Below are 27,448 nucleotides of genomic sequence, written 5' to 3'. Positions count from 1 at the left end.
TATTAAAATGTAATTCACATGCTATTCTTATTTACACCCAAAACCTATGAAACACAACACAGCATTGAGAATGTTGCAATTTTCTTAGACTGGATAGAATGGGCCTATAGCCAGTAAATGAACCAACTACAACTAGGCCCCTGCCATGCCGGACTGTAGTGGAAATAGGAGATTGAACAATCTCCATAAATGGGTCGTGTAGATGGCGCTATAGGACTTGAATTAGCCTATTCCTGAGAGAGGGGCAGGGCATTATTACATCGAGTTTGATGAATAGCAACAAAATAGGCCAATTTGTTCATCTGACCCAAGTAGGCTATTAAAGCTAAAAAGTCGCATATGCTTTTCTTAATAAGTAATCCTTATTAAATGTGTAAACCATTTCAAAGCCACCAGTATATTAAGAATGACGTTACTGCAGTGTTGTAATTTTCTTCCGGGTTGGGCTGGAGAGGGAGGATGCTTTCATATCGGGATCACAGTCATTGGGTGCGATGCTGCCTCTGGGTGCTCTGCAACCGACAGCCGCCCGACCGACTGCCGCAGGGGCTTTCTGAACCCGAGCCGAGTGCTGCCTACACACACAAGCTACCAGCTCTCATACTCGGCAAAATTGCTCTGCTATCACGTACTGACCTAACAGTATACGATGTTTTCAATGGACGCGTTTCGCAAGACATTTTTTAAGTCGCAGTTTTCGAACATGGAAATGACCTCTTCTTCTCGGATTATTTTTGGGGTACAACTGTGATCTCTTCATCAAACATCAACTGGAGCAGAGTCAGACACTCCATTTGCTAGCGCATGCGAACATCTCGTCTTTGGCAGTTAGCTTGGTAACGTTAGTCGACGTGTCTAGCTTTCTGGATGTTTAGTGTCCATAATACTGGATTTAGTTTTCAGTTGCCCCTGGCATCGAGCTAGTTTTAGATTGGGTATTGTTTTAAACACCATTATCTAGCTAAAGCTGGCTAGCTGCGTGTTATAACAAGCAAGGGAGATTTTGTTCGTCGAAGCACATCTGACTGGTTCGAGATCAGCAGGGGGTTCGTTGGGATACGGAATGCGACTCGCTAAATAACCAAGCCTCGGCTACACAGGAGAAACCACATACATTTCTCCGTTTTCATTCAAAAGGTACGTATTTAAATGTTAGCAAATAATACCCGACATGCATTGCTGGAAAAGTGGTGTTGAATTGTGTTGTTTATGCTAAACCAGTCGGCAATTGAGCTAGCTAATCCATAACCAGCTAGCTGGCAAGCAAGCACTGCCGTTGTCGATGATTGACAGCGTCTGGCCAGGTAACGGTAACTAACGGTCACATGGTCGGCTGGAGGAAGGCTGGAGATGTTGTGTTGGACTGTGTAGACCACGACAGGAAATATATGCCTGTACATGAAAAGCTGCTGTGTAATTTCAATATTCATGCTGTCATCAATTATACTACTGAAATATGTATTTTACTGTAGCAAGTAAAACATCTAGTCTTTGCTTAAACTGTCCCCAAAATGTTTATTTTCTGTGAGCATTTGGATGGAATGGTCTAACTACTCACAAGTGCCCTTGTTATGATGATATATTGCTCTCAATAATAACTTATCACAAAATAGCATTGACCTGAAAGTAAGCCAAGGTTTAGGCCTAGTCACTGCTCCCAGTGTCTGTATTAATGTCAGTAGGCCTACTTAAAATAGCCTTGTAATGGAGTGGTTTGGGTAGCTATCACACAAATGCAATAAGTAACAGCCCCTATTCCAACCAACTCTAGTATAATGCAATCATCAAAAGTACTAGTGTAACAAATGAACATCTTTACAATAGTAATTACAACAGCATTACAACACATGTATAAGAGCAACTAAATATGACTGTATGACTTCTTACCACCAGCTGTGAACTCTGAGTCAGTTGGAGTCGGTCCAGAACGAGGCCTATAGCCATGCATGCCTCTCCCAGCTCCAGCTTGTGCTCTACAATAGGCCTGAAGTTGATTACATTTCACGTAACCTAATCCGGATGGGACCTTTTATAGAGGCATGTTAATGTATGTGGATTCCGGGCCAGAGCAGGTCTATGTGTGTGTGTGTGTTTCTGTGTGTGAAAGAGAGTGTTTGTCTTTGTATGCGAGCAGAGCGAGCCAGTGAGCGTGCACTCACAGTGCTGTAATTATACATCTGATAGATAAGGAAATGGATTCACAATCAATCCTGTAACTCTCTGACTGCAGATGAAGATGTAGGGGAATGAAATGAGTCTGTCATGTTTCTCCAGGGGCAGGAAGAGATGGGCATCCATTATTTATACTCTGTGCCTGTGGATGAGGCCCAGGCTCTGTGGCTCTGGCTTGCACAATAGGAGAACATGTGCAGAACAGAGCAGCGCTGGAGGGAAACTATCTGGCCTTATCTGTTAGCATGGGCCCCCCGCTACCCAGAGCACAATGTGGCCAGAGGGCATGGATGGCTGTGTACACTGAAACACAACACTGTGCTATTGCTTACAGCAGCAGAGAGCTGAGCTTGGAGTGACGACTGCAGCTGAACCGCAAAGAGGGAGAGAGAATACAGTTGTCCTTTAGCAACAGTTGAAATGTAATGACAGTTGCACAAGCTCTCTCTCTCTCTCTCTCTCTCTCTCTCTCTCTCTCTCTCTCTCTCTCTATCCCTCCCTCCCTCCCTCCCTCCCTCCCTCACACACACACACACACACACACACACACACACCCTTTCTCAAACCATGTGTGACTTCAGGCATTTGATGTTCAAAGCCCCTCTAAGTCCTCGGTCTGGCGATGTTGTGCCATGTTTTGAATCCCCCCTCAAGTGAGACTGAAAGTTATTGTGTCATGTTTACTACCCTTCTACAGTGGAAATGCTGTGGGTTAGCCAATAGCCAAGCCCTGTTTTAAGGCATTACTGTCCAGCATTCACAGGAAATGAATCATGTTCCTCAATTCAAGGCCGTGGCGTCTGCATGATGTGTTTCCTGTCCTGCTGCGTGTTCAGGTCCAGACCACAGCAGATGTGCTCCCCTATTTGGTGTGTGTGTGTGTTTCTGAGTCTGTCTGTGTGTTTCTCTAAGAGAGTGGATTTAGTGAGTGTGTGTAGTTTGGAGTTGCTCTGGTGGAACAATAGCTCTATTCTGCGCTGTCTCTCTGGAGGAAGGCAGCGTTGGTTCTCCCTGAGCTGTGCCATTGAGGCAGGCTCAGACTCAAACTGGGTGACTGGGGTTGGGTAGGATTGGGTTTCCCCAGCCACCTGGAGCTCCCAGCACAAGAATGCCATTGTTCCCTCTGGTCCGTGGCCGGAACACAGAACCCTGCAGACTGGGGATGAGGAGTCACCCTGTATCACCTGATATCTAAACCTTGTATCATTATAACTGACCCACAGAGATCTATATCACTGCAGCCTGTAGATTTGAGTCATTTAGCATACACTCTTATCCGGAGAGACTTAGAGGAGCAATTAGGGTTAATTGCCTTGCTCAAGGGCATCTCGGCAGATTTTTTACCTAGTCGGCTCAAGGATTCGAACCAGCGACTTTTCAGTTAATGTCCCGCTAGGTTACCTACCAGAATCCCATATTAATAACTCAGACTGACCTTCATCACTGGCCCATGTAGCCTAGGCCTAGTTTATCTCCCTGTGTCGAAGGCTGGGACAGGGGAACAACACTAGGAGTGGGATTAAGTTGGATATTGACGCTGATCCAAGGTCGTGTTGTCTTTTCACATAATGGGTAAAGTTAGGATTTGGGGAAGACAAGCTGATCCTAGATCTGTGCCTAAGAACAACTTCTGTCCAGAACGGGATGAATTGGATGGTTATCTATTTTATAGTTGGAAGGAAGGAAGGAAGGAAGGAAGGAAGAAGGATGTACTGTTGTATTTCCTGTTGCTCCCCAGTATTGATCGATGCAACTGACACGACAATGAGATTATCTCAGATGATCGCACCACAACGCTACTGATGTTAGCTAATAAAATGATGTCATAATAACAACAACAGCATCACTCAGACACACAAAGGGGGCTATACCTCTGATGGCTATAAGGAAAGCTGCTGCCAGAGAGAGAATTCTCTCTCACCTTCTTTCTCTATCCTTAACTCTTCTATCTCTCTCTCTCTCTCTCTCTCTCTCTCTCTCTCTCTCTCTCCATTGTTTTTTAAACATGTCGCGAGCTGCAATTCCTTTTTTAGCTTTAAAATAGGCATGTAGTTCCCCAATCCTCTGCAACTCTTCCCCAGGTCCTTAGTGCACTACTTTCTCTTGTACACTATGTTTTCTGTCAACCTGGTCAAATAATGGTTCATAAAACAACCAAAATATGTTTTATATTTTCCAAAATTGTTTTCTCAGTTATATTTTTCCTGGTTTTAGATTGTTGAGGCTTTTGACTCTCAAAATTACCATTGTTCATAGAGAAACAATGAAATTTGATCTTCTGTTAAATCACATCGAAAAACCTTTTTTTAGGTCTGGAAGAAAACTAACACATATTTATTTTAGAGTGTAATTCCCCTTTAATTGGCATCTATCAAGTGAGGAATGTGCTGAGGAATGTGCTGTCTAATGTGCCAGTCTAGCCATGGTTCTGTAAGCTACTGCTGCTGATCTTTTCATGGTTTGAAGTTTGAAAATAACAAATAAAAATAGAAATGATATACTTACTCATGATATACTTCTGCCAGGTAAGCCTACTTTGAAAGGTAACATTATATCTAGAACGTTTTGGGGAAAGTATTTCAGTCAACCCACAAGATGGTTATCACATCCACTGGCTACACACAGAGTGTTAGACACACGCCTGCACCACACAGACAGACAGGGGAAATATTGCTGGAAATAAATAGGCAGATATTGTGTTAGGTTTGGCTTTTTAAGCCAATAGTGTCTAACCAGGGGTGGGATGATGTCAATGTTGTGTTGATTAGATAGTAGCTGACTGCTTGCTGTGTCTAATACTTGTGAGATTTGTTAATGACTGTTTGCGGTGGAACATGTGAAAATTGCATGTACTTTCAGAATTGTTTGGCAAGCTACTCATAGGTAGGCTCGCGATTGACCTGTTGGAGACTCCTGGTTTACAGAGACTCATGGTGAAATCTGACTGATGCTGATCAGAACTGTCATTGATTGTAGTGTCACGCCCTGACCTTAGAGAGACGTTTTATTTCTCTATTTGGTGAGGTCAGGATGTGATGTGGGGTGGGAAGTCTATTTTTTGTATTTCTTTGTGTTTGGCCCGAGTGTGGTTCCCAATCAGAGGCAGCTGTCTATCGTTGTCTCTGATTGGGAATCATACTTAGGTAGCCTTTTTCCCACCTATGTTGTGGGATCTTGTTTTTGTACAGCTCTTGTAGCCTACGGAATGGTACGTTCGTTTTGGTTTCACTTTGTTATTTTGTTGCTGGTTCTCATTTAAATAAAAATGATGACCACAAATTACGCTGCGCCTTGGTCTCCTTCAAACAACTCATGTTACATGTACACACACACACACACACACACACACACACAGAGCCCTGTTTTACAATATATTCATATTGAAAGAACAGTTTTGACACAAGGAGGGTTTTTCTTGACTTTGAGGCTAGTCAGGCAAACATCAGCAAATAGCTTAACGATTCTCTATTTGATCAGTCAGTTTTTAGCTAATGTACTTTAAAAACACTCAAATCAAACTGGGTTTTGGATTTCAACATTGACTGACCTTCGGAACAGGAAGATGTCATAAATGAAACATACTCTGATTTTATTTTTCATCTTCAAAAGGTTCTGAATTTTAGAAGGGCCTTATTTATGAAGATTGTGTCTAGCATCTTTCAGAGACGTCTGTAGCATCTAGGCTACCACAGGCTCTCCATAATCCTAGTGCAGTGTTGATCAGATACATTCACTCTACCAGTCTGCTTCATCATGTTCTTCTCTCTGATCTGATGGTCTGATATAAACTGATATACTGCACACTCCTTACCTGGGAGTTTTTTTCTGGATGTTTGTCATAGTTAGATCAGATAGCAGAGGCACTGATTGTAAACTCAGTGACCATGGAGAGAGAAGGAGCGAGATACAGAGAGGGGAGTGAGGCAGAGGGGTGGCGTGAGAGAGAGAGCACCATGTTACTGTTTTTGCCTCTCAGGCTTTGTGTGTGTGTGTTGTGTGTCCTCTGGCTGCTCATAGGGTCATATCAGGGATAGAATTGCATGCAGAAGTGGGTCAGGTCAGCCTGTGCCACTGGGGAGCCTTGCCAGCTCCACACACACACTGAGTGTACAAAACATTAGGAACTCTTTCCTTGCTCTTTCCATGACAGACTGACCAGGTGATTCCAGGTGAAACCTATGATCCCTTATTGATGTCATTTGTAAGTCCACTTCAATCGGTGTAGATGAAGATGTTGAGACAGGTTAAAGAATGATGTTTAAGACTGGAGACATACAGTAGAATGTGTATGTGGCCTTTCAGAGGGTGAGTGGGCAAGACAAAAGATTTAAGTGCCTTTGAACTAGAACTGCAACGCTGCTGGGTTTTTCACACTCAACAGTTTCCTGTGTGTATGAAGAATGGTCCAGCATCCAAAGAACATCCAGCCAACTTGACACAACTGTGGGAAGCATTGGAGTCAACATGGGCCAGCATCCCTGTGGAACGCTTTCAACACCTTGTAGATCCCACCCCAACGAATTGAGGCTTTTCTGAGGGTGAAGGGGGGTGCAGCTCAATGTTTGGAAGGTGTTCCTTATTCTTTGTACACTCAGTGTAGGTATATATATATATATATATATATAAACACACAGTGGGGAGAACAAGTATTTGCTACACTGCCGATTTTGCAGATTTTTCTACTTACAAAGCATGTAGAGGTCTGTAATTTTTATCATAGGTACACTTCAACTGTGAGAGACGGAATCTAAAACAAAAATCCAGAAAATCACATTGTATGATTTTTAAGTAATGCATTTGCATTTTATTGCATGGCATAAGTATTTGATACATCAGAAAAGCAGAACTTAATATTTGGTACAGAATCCTTTGTTTGCAATTACAGAGAATATAAGTTTCCTGTAGTTCTTGACCAGGTTGCACACACTGCAGCAGGGATTTTGGCCCACTCCTCCATACAGACCTTCTCTAGATCCTTCAGGTTTCGGGGCTGTCGCTGGGCAATACGGACTTTCAGCTCCCTCCAAAGATTTTCTATTGGGTTCAGGTCTGGATACTGGCTAGGCCACTCCAGGACCTTGAGATGCTTCTTACGGAGCCACTACTTAGTTGCCCTGGCTGTGTGTTTCGGGTCGTTGTCATGCTGGAAGACCCAGCCACGACCCATCTTCAATGCTCTTACTGAGGGAAGGAGGTTGTTGGCCAAGATCTCGCGATACATGGCCCCATCCATCCTCCCCTCAATACGGTGCAGTCGTCCTGTCCCCTTTGCAGAAAAGCATCCCCAAAGAATGATGTTTCCACTTCCATGCTTCAAGGTTGGGATGGTTGGTTGGTACTTGAGGTTGTACTCATCCTTCTTCTTCCTCAACACGGCGAGTGGAGGTTAGACCAAAAAGCTCTATTTTTGTCTCATCAGACCTTCTCCTATTCCTCCTCTGGATCATCCAGATGGTCATTGGCAAACTTCAGATGGGCCTGGACATGCGCTGGCTTGAGCAGGGGGACCTTGCGTGCGCTACAGGATTTTAATCCATGACGGCGTAGTGTGTTACTAATGGTTTTCTTTGAGACTGTGGTCTCAGCTCTCTTCAGGTCATTGACCAGGTCCTGCCGTGTAGTTCTGGGCTGATCCCTCACCTCATTCATTGATGCCTCACGAGGTGAGATCTTGCATGGAGCCCCAGACCGAAGGTGATTGACCGGCATCTTGAACTTCTTCCATTTTCTAATAATTGCACCAACAGTTGTTGCCTTCTCACCAAGCTGCTTGCCTATTGTCCTGTAGCACATCCCAGCCTTGAGCAGGTCTACAATTGTATCCCTGATGTCCTTACACAGCTCTCTTGTCTTGGCCTTTGTGGAGAGGTTGGAGTCTGTTTGATTAAGTGTGTGGACAGGTGTCTTTTATACAGGTAACGAGTTCAAACAGGTGCAGTTAATACAGGTAATGAGTGGAAAACAGGAGGGCTTCTTAAAGAAAAACGAACAGGTCTGTGAGAGCCGGAATTCTTACTGGTTGGTAGGTTATCAAATACTTATGTCATGCAATAAAATGCAAATTAATTACTTAAAAATCATACAATGTGATTTTCTGGATTTTTGTTTTAGATTCCGTCTCTCACAGTTGAAGTGTACCTATGATAAAAATTACAGTCCTCTAAATGCTTTGTAAGTAGGAAAACCTGCAAAATCGGCAGTGTATCAAATACTTGTTCTCCCCACTGTAATATATATATATATATATAACCACACACACTCTCTCTCTCTCCTCTCACACACACACACACACACACACAGGCAGGAATCACCTATCGCACACTCTATGGTCAACACATACGTTCTGGCTGGGTAGTGTGTCTCTGCTGTGTGAGGTTGATAATTTGCCAAGGCTAACTAACACCATGTGGGAGGGTGTGATGCCACCAAGGAATCACTGTGAGATGACTGTGTGTGTCTCACCATTTAAGACAGGAGAACCATAAACGTCAGGTTTTACAAACCTTTTTTTACAGCCCTGATTGGTCATCTGTAGCTCAGTAGGTAGAGCATGGTGCTTGCAATGCCAGGATAGTGAATTCCATGTATGCACACATTACTTTAAATTGCTTCAGATTGAAGCATTATGTAAATGTAACTTTTTTTATTTTGTATGTCAGTGTCCGCCCGCCTGAGCCCCACCCAGGGGCACCAAGATGCTGTATTGAACCAAGAGCTCGCCCCGCCTATGCAATAGTTTTCTATAGTCAAGAGTTCACATGATGTTAGTCATGTTTTCCATTCTAGTATAGCCTCTCAGTTACTTCCTCTCTTATATGCTGTAATAGAACACAGGAACCACTCAGAGCTCTCAAGGGAGTGTAGAAGTCAGGAACCACTCAGAGCTCTAAAGGAAGTGTAGAAGTCAGGAACCACTCAGAGCTCTCTAAGGAGTGTAGAAGTCAGGAACCACTCAGAGCTCTAAAGGAAGTATGGAAGTCAGGAACCACTCAGAGCTCTCTAAGGAGTGTAGAAGTCAGGAACCACTCAGAGCTCTAAAGGGAGTGTAGAAGTCAGGAACCACTCAGAGCTCTCTAAGGAGTGTAGAAGTCAGGAACCACTCAGAGCTCTAAAGGGAGTGTAGAAGTCAGGAACCACTCAGAGCTCTAAAGGAAGTATGGAAGTCAGGAACCACTCAGAGCTCTCTAAGGAGTGTAGAAGTCAGGAACCACTCAGAGCTCTAAAGGGAGTGTAGAAGTCAGAAACCACTCAGAGCTCTAAAGGAAGTATGGAAGTCAGAAACCACTCAGAGCTCTAAAGGAAGTATGGAAGTCAGAAACCACTCAGAGCTCTAAAGGAAGTATGGAAGTCAGAAACCACTCAGAGCTCTAAAGGGAGTGTAAAGCCTCGTGATGTTTATGGTGCTCCTCTCTTAAATGGTGGAATATAATGTTTATGATGGAGAGACTCAGGACATAATGGTAGACTAGTGGTTCATGTTTAGGGTGAGGTTAGACAGATGATGACAGTGTGTACTATGTACCAGTCAGATGGACAGTGTTTCTAGTCTAATGTTTCTCTCTGGGTTTCCCAGAGCCTCAAGACAAGCTGTTCCCCCTTTTATCCAAAATGACTGATTCAGTTCTTCATCCAGTTTTTCAGCTGTTTGTGTTGTTCTGCAGATTAGTATTCAGATGATGTTGTGCCAGATATCCTCCGGTCCTCTCTGCCTCCTAATAGACATAGAGGCAGAGCCTCCAGTGTCCTCAACAGTGAGGACACTGGGCCTAGTTTCGCCCCCCTCCCCTCCTGACAATGTGTGCTGGGGTCGTGTGTATGTGTACGTGTGTATGTGTGGTTGTGTACGTGTGTCAGGGTTTCTGTTAACTGGCTTTTGTCCAGGAAAAAAATAGAAAAGTTGATTAAATTAAGTTGCCGCAGGCAAGAATAATAATATAATTTTTAAAAAACATTGCGAAATAATGCTTTTTAGCCGATTCATTGATGGGAAATAGTGTAATTATTCCATCCTCAAGGCAATCAAACAAGCGAACTGCTGGTACAGGGACATGGTGGAGTCGCAATTCAACCGCTCAGACACGAGACGTATGTGGCAGGGTCTACAGGAAATCACGGGCTACAAAACAAAAACAGCCACGTCACGGATACCGACGTCATGCTTCCAGACAAACTAAACACCTTCTTTGCCCACTTTGAGGATAATACAGTGCCACCGTCTCGGCCCGCTAACAAAGTCTGCGCCCTCAAAAACAGATATTTATCTTGTTTCAGTCTTGGGGAGCGAGCTATATCTGTTCCTGTTGATCAGGCAACATCTGGAGTTTTCACAAGAGGCTGTGTTTACATCGAAGATAGAAGCAGGCCATTGGCTGCCTTCATCACGAGGAGTGTTTATGGGAGTTATGATTGATTCCAAGTTTAACAGTTGGGCAAATTTGTGTTGAAATATTTTTTATGAGAAAATGTGCAGGAATGGAAGGTGCCAACAAATGTTATAGTCATCATAAAATAGTTTTACAGTCGTATATAAAAAATCATCTCCTCCCTCGACGGGGCTTCGGCCCACCACCCTATGTGTGCCTCTCCTTCAGCATCTGTTTTAGTAGGAGATACGACCCCCACAGGAAAGGCCTGGTTTCCATGGTGTCCCCCCCTCAGAGGAAATGTAATGTGTCCAAATTCTGCTGACTCATTGAGTCAATCACTCACACACACACACACACACACACACACACACACACACACACACACACACATACGTCTCCAATCACAAGAGTCTTCAGTTTGTCTGTCTGTCTGTGAATGATTGAGTATGTCTCTGTGTGTCTGTCTGCTTTGTGAGTGAGTGTGTTTCATTGTCATGTGTGCTGTGCGTATGGTGTGTGTGTGTGTGTGTTGGCTGAGTGCCCCAGTCAGAGCAGAGCTGGTTAAGTCAGGAAGGCCTGGAGTAGACAGGATTTAGAGGGATAACTGGGAGCAGAGCAGTACTACTCCACTCACCCTACAGACCAACAGAGGATAGCTTTCTATTGGACTGGCCTATTGTGGCCTAGCTTTCCCTTTCACAGTGGCTCGCATCTTTTTCACATGTCTGTTATTTCACCCAGCCCACTGTTGTGTGAGGGGATGAGAGATGGGGAGACTGAAGGAGTAGAGAGACCCCTTCCCCTCTTTCTTTCTCTCTTTCCTTCTCTCTCTCTCTCCTTCTGATAAGCATATCTACCCTCAGCCGCTGGGCTAGAGAACAACAGGCCCATTGTGTGTGTGTGTGTGTGTGTGTGTGTGTGTGTGATCAGTGGCAACCTGCCTCATGTGGGTCAGCAGCCACAGATCAGAATGACTTTTCTGGATGTCTCAACTCTGCTCCAACCTCTAGTGTTGGGAGGAGTTAGAACGGACCACTAGTGTTGGGAGGAGTTAGAACGGACCTCTAGTGTTGGGAGGAGTTAGAACAGACCTCTAGTGTTGGGAGGAGTTAGAACGGACCACTAGTGTTGGGAGGAGTTAGAACAGATCTCTAGTGTTGGGAGGAGTTAGAACAGACCTCTAGTGTTGGGAGGAGTTAGAACGGACCACTAGTGTTGGGAGGAGTTAGAACGGACCTCTAGTGTTGGGAGGAGTTAGAACAGACCTCTAGTGTTGGGAGGAGTTAGAACAGACCTCTAGTGTTGGGAGGAGTTAGAACAGACCTCTAGTGTTGGGAGGAGTTAGAACAGACCTCTAGTGTTGGGAGGAGTTAGAACAGACCTCTAGTGTTGGGAGGAGTTAGAACAGACCTCTAGTGTTGGGAGGAGTTAGAACGGACCTCTAGTGTTGGGAGGAGTTAGAACGGACCTCTTGGCCTACACTGTCGAATACCAATATCACACTTCTACAATTACAATACCAAGACTGTGTGTGTGTGTGTGTTAAGCTTTGTGCACTGTGTGAAGAAGTGCTAAATGTAATATTGATATAGTTCTCATTTGCATTGCTACTGGTGCTGGCCCAGGTTAGGTTTGTGTGTGTGTGTGTGTGTGTGTGTGTGTGTGTGTGTGTGTGTGTGTGTGTGTGTGTGTGTGTGTGTGTGTGTGTGTGTGTGTGTGTGTGTGTGTGTGTGTGTGTGTGTGTGTGTGTGTGTGTGTGTGTGTGTGTGTGTGTGTGTGTGTGTGTGTGTGTGCATGACTGTGTGTCTGGGTCTGTGCCTAGTCAATGATAGTTACATTTTACAGCAACCAACAGTCTATTGAGTGGCTCATTTATTACTCCTACTATATCGGTGTAGCGTCTGTAGTGAGAGAGGATGGAGGGCTGGGGGGTTGCAGACAGACAGACAGACAAAGCAGTTGTGCGTTTCTGTGTGTGTTTGTGTAAAACCATATCCCAGGGTGTATCAACCTGTCCCATGGCTTCTGGCCTTTTACTGGAAGAGGAAGCGAGTGTGGTCATGTGACCAAAAATATTCAACATTTTCCCGCGTGAGTCATTTGGCTGGGAATGCCAACCCAGCTGGGATTGAGAATGTTGGGAATGTCATGCTGGCGTCAGAAACATGAGGAAAATGAGAAATGTTCGGAAGAGGAGAATAGGAAAGGAGATCAGAGGGGATATGAAGAGAGGGGATGAGAGGAGAAGATAATAGGAAAGGAGATCAGAGGGGATATGAAGAGAGGGGATGAGAGGAGAAGAGAATAGGAAAGGAGATCAGAGGGGATATGAAGAGAGGGGATGAGAGGAGAAGAATCCCAGAGCCGACTAGGGGAAATATCTGTCGATGTGCCCTTGTGCAAGGCACTTAACCCTAATTGCTGCTGGAAGTCGATCTGGATAAGAGTGTCTGCTAAATGAAAAATGAGAAGAGGGGATGAGAGAGGGGATGAAGGGGAAAGGGGATGAGAGGAGAGAATAAGATGATAGGAGGAGAGGGGATAAGAGTAAAGGAGATAAGGGGGGAGAATGAGTTGGAGGGGAGAGAGCGAGAGGGATTAATACATCTGGACTGTTACTACAGGATATAACCTACTGTAGCTAGAGGACAAGAGATCTGGACTGTGACTACAGGATATAACCTACTGTAGCTAGAGGACAAGAGATCTGGACTGTGACTACAGGATATAACCCACTGTAGCTAGAGGACAAGAGATCTGGACTGTGACTGCAGGATATAACCTACTGTAGCTAGAGGACAAGAGATCTGGACTGTGACTACAGGATATAACCTACTGTAGCTAGAGGACAAGAGATCTGGACTGTGGCTACAGGATATAACCTACTGTAGCTAGATTACAAGAGATCTGGACTGCCACTAGCTACAGTTGGTTATATCCTGTAGAGGACAAGAGATCTGGACGGTGTTGGTTTGTGTAGGTGGACTGGTGTACATGTAGGCCCAGGTCTGTCAATGTGGTTTCAGTGTCTATGTTGTTCCTTTTCCTCTGCTCAGCAGTCACCACTCTCTGTAAACAGGAAGCAGCTCAAACAGCTCCTCAACCCTCAAACAGCTCCCCAAACAGCTCCTCAATCCTCAAACAGCTCCTCAACTCTCAAACAGCTCCTCCATCCTCAAACAGCTCCTCAAACAGCTCCTCAATCCTCAAACAGCTCCTTCGTTGCTGCTGGAGTGAAACATGCTTTTATAAGCTCAATCAATGCACAACAATTCAAAATGCAATCGCGTGTTAAAAACGGTTTTTATGGCCATAATTAAAAAGAGCTACTATTTTTATTTTTTTTTACTGGTAATTGAAGCGTGCTTCCCATTCGCTAATCAAGTGCATAGACAACGGTAACCAGGCTTCAGCACTGGTTCACACACCACTTTGCAATGAGCTGGAGGCAGTATGCATTTTGAAAACATATAGCCTACTTAATTGTTTGAAACCTGAATGTTTACATCATATTATGAGGCTTGCTTCAAAGTAGCCTAGCCAAAAAAGTATTTCACATGCCCTTGAAACCAGTAGCCTTTTTCTATTTATTGGTTTTCAAATCAACTTTCTTTCATTGTCCAGTAGCCAATCTTCAACTCTATTCATATTAGCAACCCTATTCATATTAGCAACCCTATTCATATTAGCAACCCTATTCATATTAGCAACCCTAGTCATATTAGCAACCCTATTCATATTAGCAACCCTATTCATATTAGCAATCCTATTCATATTAGCAACCCATGTAGTTGTTGCATCTTTAGAGCTCCTGTCTTTCTACATTTCATGTGACAGATATTTTCATCTCTGTCACATCAAACCTCTCGTATATATGTGTTGCACTGTTTTCCCGCTAATTCCATTATTGAACGAACATTCGCACGTAACCTACTGCCTTGTGCGCATTGATGCGCTTATGATGTGTAGAAATAATAGTTTATAAACTCTATACGCTAAACGTTCTAATCTGTTGCATCAGCCTCATTGCTTTTTAAAGTTTTGTTTGTGTATCCTAGACCTAGTGGTTGTATGGCTTTGGGATCTATCGTCCCACAACTGTCCCAGAGTCTGTTTTGAAAAGGCTATTTATTTTGTTGCACCAATAGAATAGGTCAACTTTTCTACTATGGGTGATTGTAGATTGACAGGCTAGTGGAAATCATTAATGGTCTTGTTGACTGAGGAAAAGTAAATGTGGACAGTTATTCTAACATCTTCAAATTAGTATCAGAATTTGATAGGAAGGACAGACGCTGTGACATTCTGGAGTTGCATGTTCTGTTAAGATGAATTAACATAATGTGATTTCTGTCATCCTGAGCACTGTGGGTGTACGCCCTCATCAGGTTAAATTACTTAAATGTCTGGAAAATGTCAATGCTACCACCATACAGGTTGCAAAATAGTTTTTCGATGTGCCGATTCCTTGGCACGTGGTTTATGAACTGATATACAAAACAACGCCAGATTCAAAACTTAGAGCTTTTCAACTGAAATGATTATACCGAATTCTTGTTGTGTGGGGAATGTTATGAGGGGATACAACCAATGGAATGTTATGTGGGGGATACAACCAATAGAATGTTATGTGGAGGATACAACCAATAGAATGTTATGTGGAGGATACAACCAATATAATGTTATGTGGGGGATACAACCAATATAATGTTATGTGGGGGATACAACCAATAGAATGTTATGTGGAGGATACAACCAATAGAATGTTATGTGGAGGATACAACCAATAGAATGTTATGAGGGGATACAACCAATGGAATGTTATGTGGTGATACAACCAATAGAATGTTATGTGGGGGATACAACCAATAGAATGTTATGAGGGGATACAACCAATAGAATGTTATGAGGGGATACAACCAATGGAATGTTATGTGGTGATACAACCAATAGAATGTTATGTGGTGATACAACCAATAGAATGTTATGTGGGGGATACAACCAATATAATGTTATGTGGGGGATACAACCAATAGAATGTTATGCGGAGGATACAACCAATAGAACCAATATAATGTTATGTGGAGGATACAAACAATATAATGTTATGTGGGGGATACAACCAATATAATGTTATGTGGAGGATACAACCAATATAATGTTATGTGGAGGATACAACCAATAGAATGTTATGTGGAGGATACAACCAATAGAATGTTATGTGGGGGATACAACCAATAGAATGTTATGTGGAGGATACAACCAATAGAATGTTATGTGGTGATGCAACCAATAGAATGTTATGTGGGGGATAAAACCAATATAATGTTATGTGGGGGATACAACCAATAGAATGTTATGTGGAGGATACAAACAATAGAATGTTATGTGGAGGATACAAAAAATAGAATGTTATGTGGGGGATTCAATCACTAGAATGTTATGTGGAGGATACAACCAATATAATGTTATGTGGAGGATACAACCAATAGAACCAATAGAATGTTATATGGAGGATACAACCAATAGAATGTTATGTGGGGGATTCAATCACTAGAATGTTATGTGGTGATACAACCAATAGAATGTTATGAGGGGATATAACCAATATAATGTTATGTGGGGGATAAAACCAATAGAATGTTATGTGGGGGATACAACCAATAGAATGTTATGTGGAGGATACAAACAATAGAATGTTATGTGGGGGATTCAATCACTAGAATGTTATGTGGAGGATACAACCAATAGAATGTTATGTGGAGGATACAACCAATAGAACCAATAGAATGTTATGTGGAGGATACAACCAATAGAATGTTATGAGGGGATACAACCAATAGAATGTTATGTGGGGGATACAACCAATAGAATGTTATGTGGGGGATACAATCACTAGAATGTTATGTGGTGATACAACCAATAGAATGTTATGTGGAGGATACAACCAATAGAATGTTATGTGGGGGATACAACCAATAGAATGTTATGTGGAGGATACAACCAATAGAATGTTATGTGGTGATGCAACCAATAGAATGTTATGTGGAGGATACAACCAATAGAATGTTATGTGGAGGATACAACCAATAGAACCAATAGAATGTTATATGGAGGATACAACCAATAGAATGTTATGTGGGGGATTCAATCACTAGAATGTTATGTGGTGATACAACCAATAGAATGTTATGAGGGGATATAACCAATATAATGTTATGTGGGGGATAAAACCAATAGAATGTTATGTGGGGATACAACCAATAGAATGTTATGTGGAGGATACAAACAATAGAATGTTATGTGGGGGATTCAATCACTAGAATGTTATGTGGAGGATACAACCAATAGAATGTTATGTGGGGGATACAACCAATAGAATGTTATGTGGAGGATACAACCAATAGAATGTTATGTGGTGATGCAACCAATAGAATGTTATGTGGAGGATACAACCAATAGAATATTATGTGGAGGATACAACCAATAGAATGTTATGTGGAGGATACAACCAATAGAAGGTTATGTGGAGGATAAAACCAATAGAACCAATAGAATGGTATGTGGGGGATACAACCAATAGAATGTTATGAGAGGATACAACCAATAGAATGTTATGTGGGGGGATACAACCAATAGAATGTTATGTGGGTACAACCAATAGAATGTTATGTGGGTACAACCAATAGAATGTTATGTGGGGGGATACAACCAATAGAATGTTATGTGGGGGATACAACCAATAGAATGTTATGAGGGGATACAACCAATATAATGTTATGTGGGGGATACAACCAATAGAATGTTATGTGGGTACAACCAATAGAATGTTATGTGGGGGATACAACCAATAGAATGTTATGAGGGGGATCCAACCAATAGAACCAATAGAATGGTATGTGGGGGATACAACCAATAGAATGTTATGAGAGGATACAACCAATAGAATGTTATGTGGGGGATACAATCACTAGAATGTTATGTGGTGATACAACCAATAGAATGTTATGAGGGGATACAACCAATAGAATGTTATGTGGGGTATACAACCAATAGAATGTTATGTGGGGGGATACAACCAATAGAATGTTATGTGGGGGATACAACCAATAGAATGTTATGAGGGGATACAACCAATAGAATGTTATGTGGGGGATACAACCAATAGAATGTTATGTGGGGGATACAACCAATAGAATGTTATGTGGAGGATACAACCAATAGAATGTTATGTGGAGGATACAACCAATAGAATGTTATGTGGGGGATACAACCAATATAATGTTATGTGGAGGATACAACCAATAGAATGTTATGTGGAGGATACAACCAATAGAATGTTATGTGGGGGATACAACCAATATAATGTTATGTGGGTACAACCAATAGAATGTTATGTGGGGGATACAACCAATATAATGTTATGTGGGGGATACAACCAATAGAATGTTATGTGGGGATATAACCAATAGAATGTTATGTGGGGGATACAACCAATATAATGTTATGTGGGGGATACAACCAATAGAATGTTATGTGGGGGATACAACCAATATAATGTTATGTGGAGGATACAACCAATATAATGTTATGTGGAGGATACAACCAATAGAATGTTATGTGGAGGATACAACCAATAGAATGTTATGAGGGGATACAACCAATAGAATGTTATGTGGAGGATACAACCAATAGAACCAATATAATGTTATGTGGGGGATTCAATCACTAGAATGTTATGAGGGGATACAACCAATAGAATGTTATGTGGAGGATACAACCAATAGAATGTTATGAGGGGATACAACCAATAGAATGTTATGTGGAGGATACAACCAATAGAACCAATAGAATGTTATGTGGGGGATTCAATCACTAGAATGTTATGAGGGGATACAACCAATAGAATGTTATGTGGAGGATACAACCAATAGAATGTTATGTGGGGGATACAACCAATAGAACCAATATAATGTTATGTGGAGGATACAACCAATAGAACCAATAGAATGTTATGAGGGGATACAACCAATAGAATGTTATGTGGGGGATTCAATCACTAGAATGTTATGTGGAGGATACAACCAATAGAATGTTATGTGGGGGACACAACCAATATAATGTTATGTGGAGGATACAACCAATAGAATGTTATGAGGGGATACAACCAATAGAATGTTATGTGGGGGATACAACCAATATAATGTTATGTGGGGGATACAACCAATAGAATGTTATGTGGTGATACAACCAATAGAATGTTATGTGGAGGATACAACCAATAGAATATTATGTGGAGGATACAACCAATAGAATATTATGTGGAGGATACAACCAATAGAATGTTATGTGGTGATACAACCAATAGAATGTTATGTGGGGGATACAACCAATAGAATGTTATGTGGTGATACAACCAATAGAATGTTATGTGGAGGATACAACCAATAGAATGTTATGTGGAGGATACAACCAATAGAATGTTATGAGGGGATACAACCAATGGAATGTTATGTGGTGATACAACCAATAGAATGTTATGTGGGGGATACAACCAATAGAATGTTATGAGGGGATACAACCAATAGAATGTTATGAGGGGATACAACCAATGGAATGTTATGTGGTGATACAACCAATAGAATGTTATGTGGTGATACAACCAATAGAATGTTATGTGGGGGATACAACCAATATAATGTTATGTGTAATATACAACCAATATAATGTTATGTGGAGGATACAACCAATAGAATGTTATGAGGGGATACAACCAATAGAATGTTATGTGGAGGATACAACCAATAGAACCAATATAATGTTATGTGGGGGATTCAATCACTAGAATGTTATGAGGGGATACAACCAATAGAATGTTATGTGGAGGATACAACCAATAGAATGTTATGAGGGGATACAACCAATAGAATGTTATGTGGAGGATACAACCAATAGAACCAATAGAATGTTATGTGGGGGATTCAATCACTAGAATGTTATGAGGGGATACAACCAATAGAATGTTATGTGGAGGATACAACCAATAGAACCAATATAATGTTATGTGGGGGATACAACCAATAGAACCAATATAATGTTATGTGGGGGATACAACCAATAGAACCAATAGAATGTTATGAGGGGATACAACCAATATAATGTTATGTGGAGGATACAACCAATAGAACCAATATAATGTTATGTGGAGGATACAACCAATAGAACCAATAGAATGTTATGTGGAGGATACAACCAATAGAATGTTATGTGGGGGATTCAATCACTAGAATGTTATGTGGAGGATACAACCAATAGAATGTTATGTGGGGGACACAACCAATATAATGTTATGTGGAGGATACAACCAATAGAATGTTATGAGGGGATACAACCAATAGAATGTTATGTGGAGGATACAACCAATAGAATGTTATGTGGAGGATACAACCAATAGAATATTATGTGGAGGATACAACCAATAGAATATTATGTGGAGGATACAACCAATAGAATGTTATGTGGGGGATACAACCAATAGAATGTTATGTGGTGATACAACCAATAGAATGTTATGAGAGGATACAACCAATAGAATGTTATGTGGTGATACAACCAATAGAATGTTATGTGGGGGATACAACCAATAGAATGTTATGTGGTGATACAACCAATAGAATGTTATGTGGAGGATACAGTTTAGGATATAGTTTATCTAGCTTGTCCTGCGTTGCATATAATCGATGCGGTGCGCATTCGCGAAAAAGGACTGTCATTGCTCCAACGTGTACTTAACCATAAACATCAATGCCTTTCTTAAAATCAATACACAGAAGTATATATTTTTAAACCTGCATATTTAGCTAAAAGAAATCTAGGTTAGCAGGCAATATTAACCAGGTGAAATTGTGTCACTTCTCTTGCGTTCATTGCACGCAGAGTCAGGGTATATGCAACAGTTTGGGCCGCTTGGCTCGTTGCGAACTAATTTGCCAGAATTTTACGTAATTATGACATAACATTGAAGGTTGTACAATGTAACAAGAATATTTAGACTTAGATAAAATACAGAACGGTTCTGTATTTCACTGAAAGAATAAACTTTTTGTTAGAGCAGTCTGACTGAGCGATGGTAGGCACCAGCAGGCTTGTAAGCATTCATTCAAACAGCACTTTCTTGCGTTTTGCCAGCAGCTCTTCGCAATGCTTCAAGCATTGTGCTGTTTATGACTTCAAGCCTATCATCTCCCAAGATTAGGCTGGTGTAACTGATGTGAAATAGCTAGCTAGTTAACGGGGTGCGCGCTAATAGTGTTTCACATGTCACTCGCTTTGAGACTTGGAGTAGTTGTTCCCCTTGCTCTGCAAGGGCCGCAGCTTTTGTGGAGCGATGGGTAACGATGCTTCGAGGGTGGCTGTTGTTGATGTGTTCCTGGTTCGAGCCCAGGTAGCGGCGAGGAGAGATGGAAGTTATACTGTTACACTGGCAATACTAAAGTGCCTATAAGAACATCCAGTCAAAGGTTAATCAAAGGTTAATCAAATTAATCAAAGGTTAATCAAATTAATCAAAGGTTAATGAAATACAAATGGTATAGAGAGAAATAGTCCTATAATTCCTAGAATAACTACAATTTAAAACTTCTTACCTGGGAATATTGAAGACTCATGTTAAAAGGAACCACTAACTTTCATATGTTCTCATGTTCTGAGCAAGGACCTCAAACGTTAGCTTTTTTACATGGCACATATTGCACTTTTACTTCTCCAACACTTTGTTTTTGCATTATTTAAACCAAATTGAACATGTTTCATTATTTATTTGAGTCTAAATTGATTTTAGTGATGTATTATATTAAGTTAAAATAAGTGTTCATTCAGTATTGTTGTAATTGTCATTATTACAAAAAAAAAAATTTGTCAGATTAATCGGTATCGGCTTTTTTGGTCCTCCAATAATCGGTACCGGCGTTGAAAAATCATAATCAGTCGACCTCTAGTTCATATATGTCTAGCTTGGTGTTTGGTCGCAGGTTCAGGATGGCTGAGAAATCACATTAACCTGGAGCTAAGTCTGCAGATTGCACTACTGGGTGATCTGAAAGCCATAGCCATTCAATCAATCGTATAATAATACTCTTAGTAAAAATATTCATCTTTAATTTACTATCTGTAGAATCAATGAGAATAGAAAGGATCAGAACTTTTGTGAAACATCACAGCGCCGTTGAAGAATATTTGGCAAGTAGAAATCCAAACTGGATGGTTTTCAGAGATAGATTGAAAAATATATATATATAAAAAAATTCACCTTTATTTAACCAGGTAGGCCAGTTGAGAACAAGTTCTCATTTACAACTGTGACCTGGCCAAGATAAAGCAAAGCAGTGGTACACAAACAACAACACAGAGTTACACATGGAATAAACAAACAGAGTCAATAACACAATAGAAAAAGTCTATATGCAGTGTGTGTAAATTGCGTGGGGAGGTAAGGCAATACATAGGCCATCGTTGCGAAGTAATTACAATTTAGCAAATTAACACCGAAGTGATAAATATGCAGATGATGATGATGTGCAAGTAGAAATACTGGTGTGCAGAGGGGGCAGAAAAGTAAATAAAAACAATATGGGGATGAGGTAGGGAGATTGGGTGGGCTACTTACAGATGGACTATGTACAGCTGCAGCGATCAGTTAGCTGATCAGATAGCTGATGCTTAAAGTTAGTGAGGGAAATATAAGTCTCCAACTTCAGCGACGTTTGCAATTCGTTCCAGTCATTGGCAGCAGAGAACTGGAAGGAAAGGCGGCCAAAGGAGGTGTTGGCTTTGGGGATGACCAGTGAGATATACCTGCTGGAGAGCGTGCTGTTGATGGGAAGGGTTGAGGTTAGCTGAAGGGTGGGACTAAAATAAATAGATAACTAGTGTGAAATGTGCCATGTGTTTAATGTAGATAGTATGTATCAGCTAGAAGTAGAAGCCTAAGTATTGTTGTCCATTAATTTACTCCAATTAGGAGGGGGGGGGGGGGTTGTTAAGGGAAAATAATACAATAGAATGTTTGTTTAAAAAAAAAATGTATAGGGGATTGGAAATGATACAGACAATTACATTGAAAGAACCCACACTCTATCTGCCGTATTGCAGCTGATCTTCCCCTGAAAATAAATAATCATTATTTGCTGCCGGTCAAATGTCCGGAGCCACATTTTCCTAACGGAAACCCTGGTGTGTGTGTTGGCATTGTCATTGTTGTTGAGAGCAGAGGATGTCGTCCTTGGAGACCTCTCTGTTTCGGCATACGCTAGCCTCTGACACACACTTACACAGGCGCGCACACACACACACACACACTTGTGGACTGTGAACAGACAGCTGGGCTGGCACACAAGCTCATACTCGAACACACACATGCCTCCACAACACACACACAACAGACATACTGCCATGGCCTAACTGCTTGCTGATGGCCAGACAGCTGTTGCTACAACAGTTACACAGCCAACTCCTTTCAGATCTCCTCTACCACCCTTTCTCTCTCTTCTCTCTCTCTTTGTCTCTCTCTCTTTGTCTCTCTCTCTTCTCTCTCTCTTTCTCTCTCTCTTCTCTCTCTCTCTCGCTCTCTCTCTCTCTCTCTTCCAGCTATTAGTGTGGTTGCCATGGTGGTTCTGTGAAGAGTGGTTGCTGGGCTGTGGACAGAGAAAGAGAGAGAAGGATGAAGGGGGGTTCTACAGCCATTCTGAGCTGACTTTACATGCTCAGAATGGCCTGACTGTGCTGAAATAGAACTCCTCCACCATGTTTAGTTCCAGAACAGTGGAGCTGTTTATTATCTGTGTTAAGGTACCATACGAGTGTGTGGAGAGAGGACTGTCCTCTACACTCCTACGCTCCTGATATCCTAACACTTCAAATACTCCTACACCCCGAGTGTGCCCCTCTGTCTCTCTCCTTCCTCAGGAATGGTATTTATACAGACAGAATGGAAACAGGGCAGCGTGGGAGAGGAGGAGAGAATGCAGAGGAGAAAGGAAAGGAGGGTGTTGGCTGAGACTGGATTCTGTAGTGCTGTTGGGGCTAGACGGGGGAGAGAAGAGGAGATGAGAGGAGAGAAGAGGAGAGGAGAGAAGAGAATAAGGTAGGAGAGGAGAGAAGGGAGAGAGGAGAGGAGAGAATAATGGAAGAGAGGAGAGAAGAAGAGACGAAGGGAGGAGAGAATAAGGGAGGAGAGGAGAGAAGGAGGGAGGAGAGGAGGAGAGAATGCAGAGGAGAAAGGAAAGGAGGGTGTTGGCTGAGACTGGATTCTGTAGTGCTGTTGGGGCTAGACGGAGGAGAGAAGAGGAGATGAGAGGAGAGAAGAAGGGAGGAGAGGAGAGAAGGAGGGAGGAGAGAAGGAGGGAAGAGAGGAGAGAAGGAGGGAGGAGAGGAGAGAAGGAGGGAGGAGAGAAGGGAGGAGAGGAGAGAAAAAGGGAGGAGAGGAGAGAAGAAGGGAGGAGAGGGGTTCTAGAGAGTGATGTCATAGCAGGCGTCAGGGTTTGTGGTTTTGACAGGCATAGCTGGAGCGGCCTGTTAATCACCATGATAATCATGAAGTACAGTCAGTCTCAGCTGGCGGTGGTACCCTCCACACAGTAGACGGACAGACAGACAGAAAAACAACAACAACGACGCCACGTTCATCCTGGTTATTTACAGGCCCACCCGACACACCCCCAACCTCTGTCTCTCAGTCCCCGTTGACGTCTAACGTCTAGTTCTACCTTCCATTGACACAGTCACACCTGGACGGCTGCCTCACTGAGCTGGGGCTACACATGACATGTATGTAGTCTGAAGAACGCCTCAGTGCCTTTAGGAAACATCAGCCCTCTAGTCTCTGTTAGAGCTCTCTACTCTCTGTTAGAGCTCTCTACTCTCTGTTAGAGCTCTCTACTCTCTGTTAGAGCTCTCTACTCTCTGTTAGAGCCCTCTACTCTCTGTTAGAGCTCTCTACTCTCTGTTTGTGCTCTCTATTCTCTGTTAGAGCTCTCTACTCTCCGTTAGAGCTCTCTACTCTGTTAGAGCCCTCTACTCTCTGTTAGAGCCCTCTACTCTCTGTTAGAGCTATCTACTCTCTGTGGAATGTGTTGTTGGTAGACCTGGCTGTCTGCTTTGGAGAGGAGCCTAGTGACTGCTATCTGCTGCACTGTTATTAACACCTCACACACCTGACCTCACACACACACAAAACCACACAAGCACACTTACACAGACAGACACACACACATATATACACACACTCACTGGGCTAGAGAACGCAAACTGGCAGGAGATTCAGTGAGCCACTGGCTTGAGAAGATGGGGAGGGAGGGAGGGAGAATTAGAGAGATGCATGGACATCCTCCTATCATTGGTACTAGATAGGGTGATGTTTTGTGCTGCCTGCCTGGGTCTGGAGGGATGGATGGATGCAGGTTGGTGATGATTGCCAGGCAGTGTAGCAGTGTATTTATAGATGCTCTCCTTGCGTGTTCTTCTCTAATCTTCACATTACACTACAACTGAAACACTCATTTTCTAGCTCTGCATCACAGAGCATGGTGTGTGTGTCGAGGGGGTTACACACACACACACACACACACACACACACACACACACAGCCCACTGGGCACACACTGGTTGAATTAATGTTGTTTCCATATAATTTCAATGAAATGACTTTGAACCAACGTGGAATAGACGTTGACTTGACGTCTGTTCCCAGTGGGAGATCTCTTTGCCATCAGACGCTGAAGGACGACATTATCTGCTACAGTGGAAACCCAATGCCTCGCATTCACACATTCTGTCAGGATAAAGCCCCACTAGAGCAGACTGATGTCTTGGTTGTATGTAGGCCAAGGACTGGGGTTCTGGAGGACGACATTCTCTCTCTCTCTCTCTCTCTCTCTCTCTCTCTCTCTCTCTCTCTCTCTCGCTCTCTCGCTCTCTCTGTCTCTGTCTCTTTCTCTCTGTCTCTCTTTCTCTCTTTCTCTTTCTCTCTGTCTCTCTCTTTCTCTTTCTCTCTGTCTCTCTCGCTCTCTCTCTGTCTCTCTTTCTCTTTCTCTCTTTCTCTGGGGGGGTTTATTTCTGTTTGTCAGAAATAGAAGATTAATCCCCTGAAATGAGCAGCTCTGAGAATCTTCAGCCCTCCCTCAATCCATTCCTCATGCGTCACTCCGGCCTCTCATCCTGCTGCTGGTTCTTGAGCCTCCAGTGTAGCGTGTGTGTGTGTGTGTGTGTGTGTGTCTTTGTACCATCACAGGTTCATCTTTGGCTGGATGTTATTTGTCTTCTTTGATTGAAATATATTTGAGCCCATTAGTCCATTGAAACCATAGAGGATTGGTCTTGGGAGGTGAGACATATACTGAGACTGCTGTGAAGCTGTGAGCAGTGAATAATGCTGATGACAGAGATAATCTGGATCCTGCTCTATGTTCTGAGTGACAGACAGCCAGGTGATATGATGTGATGGTGATGATGCGTTTCCTGCCACAGAGGGAAGTGGTGAAGGAAGTGTGTGTTAGCCTGTTGAGTGACACGCCGTCTGATCTCTCTTCCGCTCCCCGTGACGCCGTTCGTTCTCTCTCTCTGGATGACGTCACTCCTGCGTGTGTGTGTCCCTGAGGTGTGATGGGAACACTGTGGCGGTGGGTTGGGTCAGGTCGGGTCCAGAGTGATGGGTCAGGATGGGAAAACCATCGAGCAGGAACATGTCGTGTCCACACAGAGGAGAGGAGTGAGAGACAGATCACTGAACAGTGGCTTCCTGAGCCCTTCTGAACTCTCACACTGTAGAAGGCTGTAAACCACACGCCAGTGGACACTGTCCCTGATGCAGTGAACAAATAGGAGGAGAGGAGTGAGAGACAGATCACTGAACAGTGGCTTCCTGAGCCCTTCTGAACTCTCACACTGTAGAAGGCTGTAAACCATACGTCAGTGGACACTGTCCCTGATGCAGTGAAACAAATAGAATTAACATTGAAGAATGAAGTGAGCTTTATGCAACATGTTTCTGGATACAGACCCATCACACCCCTTTGTTGGTCTGAAGTCTGACGAGTTAGTCTTGTTTCTACGTTAAACCACACTAGTCTTCTCATGGTCTTGCCAGTGGGGCGACACTTGGACTCAGGTCTGTACTGTCTGTGTCTGTATGTGTAAGGGAGTTGCTTGAAGACTGACCAATGTGTTTCTGTGTCTCCAGGGAGCATGTTTGAGTGACAAGCGAAGGAGGAAGTGGGATCTCTGAAGCTCCTCCCCCTGCTGGTGGAGCCTCTGTACATCTGGACCAGAGACCCCTTTACTCAGCAGGACAGGTACAGCTGTGTGTGTGTGAGAGAGGACCAGTTATGTTAGTTTTACTACTACAGCTTTCACATGGCTAAACTGTAGTCATCCGACATTGACACAGAGGGGCTGATAGAAGTCTGCTGTGTCAAACTGCTCACAGAGATGCGTGTGTGTGTGTGTGTGTGTGTGTGTGTGTGTGTGTGTGTGTGTGTGTGTGCGCAAAGCCTCAGAGATGTAGTCACCACGCCCCAATTACAAGAGCAATTAAAAGAGCAATTACACAGGATTCATAGAGGCCAGGGGGAGGAGGGGAGTTGTGGTTTATAAGACTGGTTGTGTGTGTGTTGGTGCTAGGAAACACCCTCACAGTGACAGTAATGTGTATTGATTCCAGTCCTAAAATGCCTGAGTGATTTGAGATTGAATTGTTTCATTCCACTTTGCATTGGTGCCAAGCTTTGCATCAGTAATCAATTTGACAGTGCTTTTATTTTGCCTTTGTGGGCAGTTTCTCTCTCTTTGCCCCTCCCTCTACCTGCCTCTACCTCCCTCTCACTCCCTCTACCTTCCTCTACCTTCCTCTACCTCCC

At 42.8% G+C, this 27,448-nt stretch overlaps 1 protein-coding gene across 1 annotated transcript in view; it reads left to right on the top strand.

Moving 5' to 3' along the window:
* The first annotated feature begins 781 nt into the window (after positions 1-781).
* The window catches only part of LOC139404910 (polypeptide N-acetylgalactosaminyltransferase 1-like), a 43,854-nt gene continuing 17,187 nt past the window's right edge, over positions 782-27,448 (top strand). The window contains exons 1-2 of the mRNA XM_071147451.1: positions 782-1,137; positions 26,773-26,884. The gene's annotated coding sequence lies outside the window, so the exon portion shown is untranslated. The remainder of the gene's footprint in view (positions 1,138-26,772; positions 26,885-27,448) is intronic.

This window comes from Oncorhynchus clarkii, unplaced genomic scaffold (genome assembly GCF_045791955.1).
Source record: "Oncorhynchus clarkii lewisi isolate Uvic-CL-2024 unplaced genomic scaffold, UVic_Ocla_1.0 unplaced_contig_13348_pilon_pilon, whole genome shotgun sequence".
In the NCBI taxonomy this organism is placed as follows: domain Eukaryota; kingdom Metazoa; phylum Chordata; class Actinopteri; order Salmoniformes; family Salmonidae; genus Oncorhynchus; species Oncorhynchus clarkii.
Note: the sequence above shows the minus strand (reverse complement) of the source record. Positions and strands in the feature narration are given on the sequence as shown.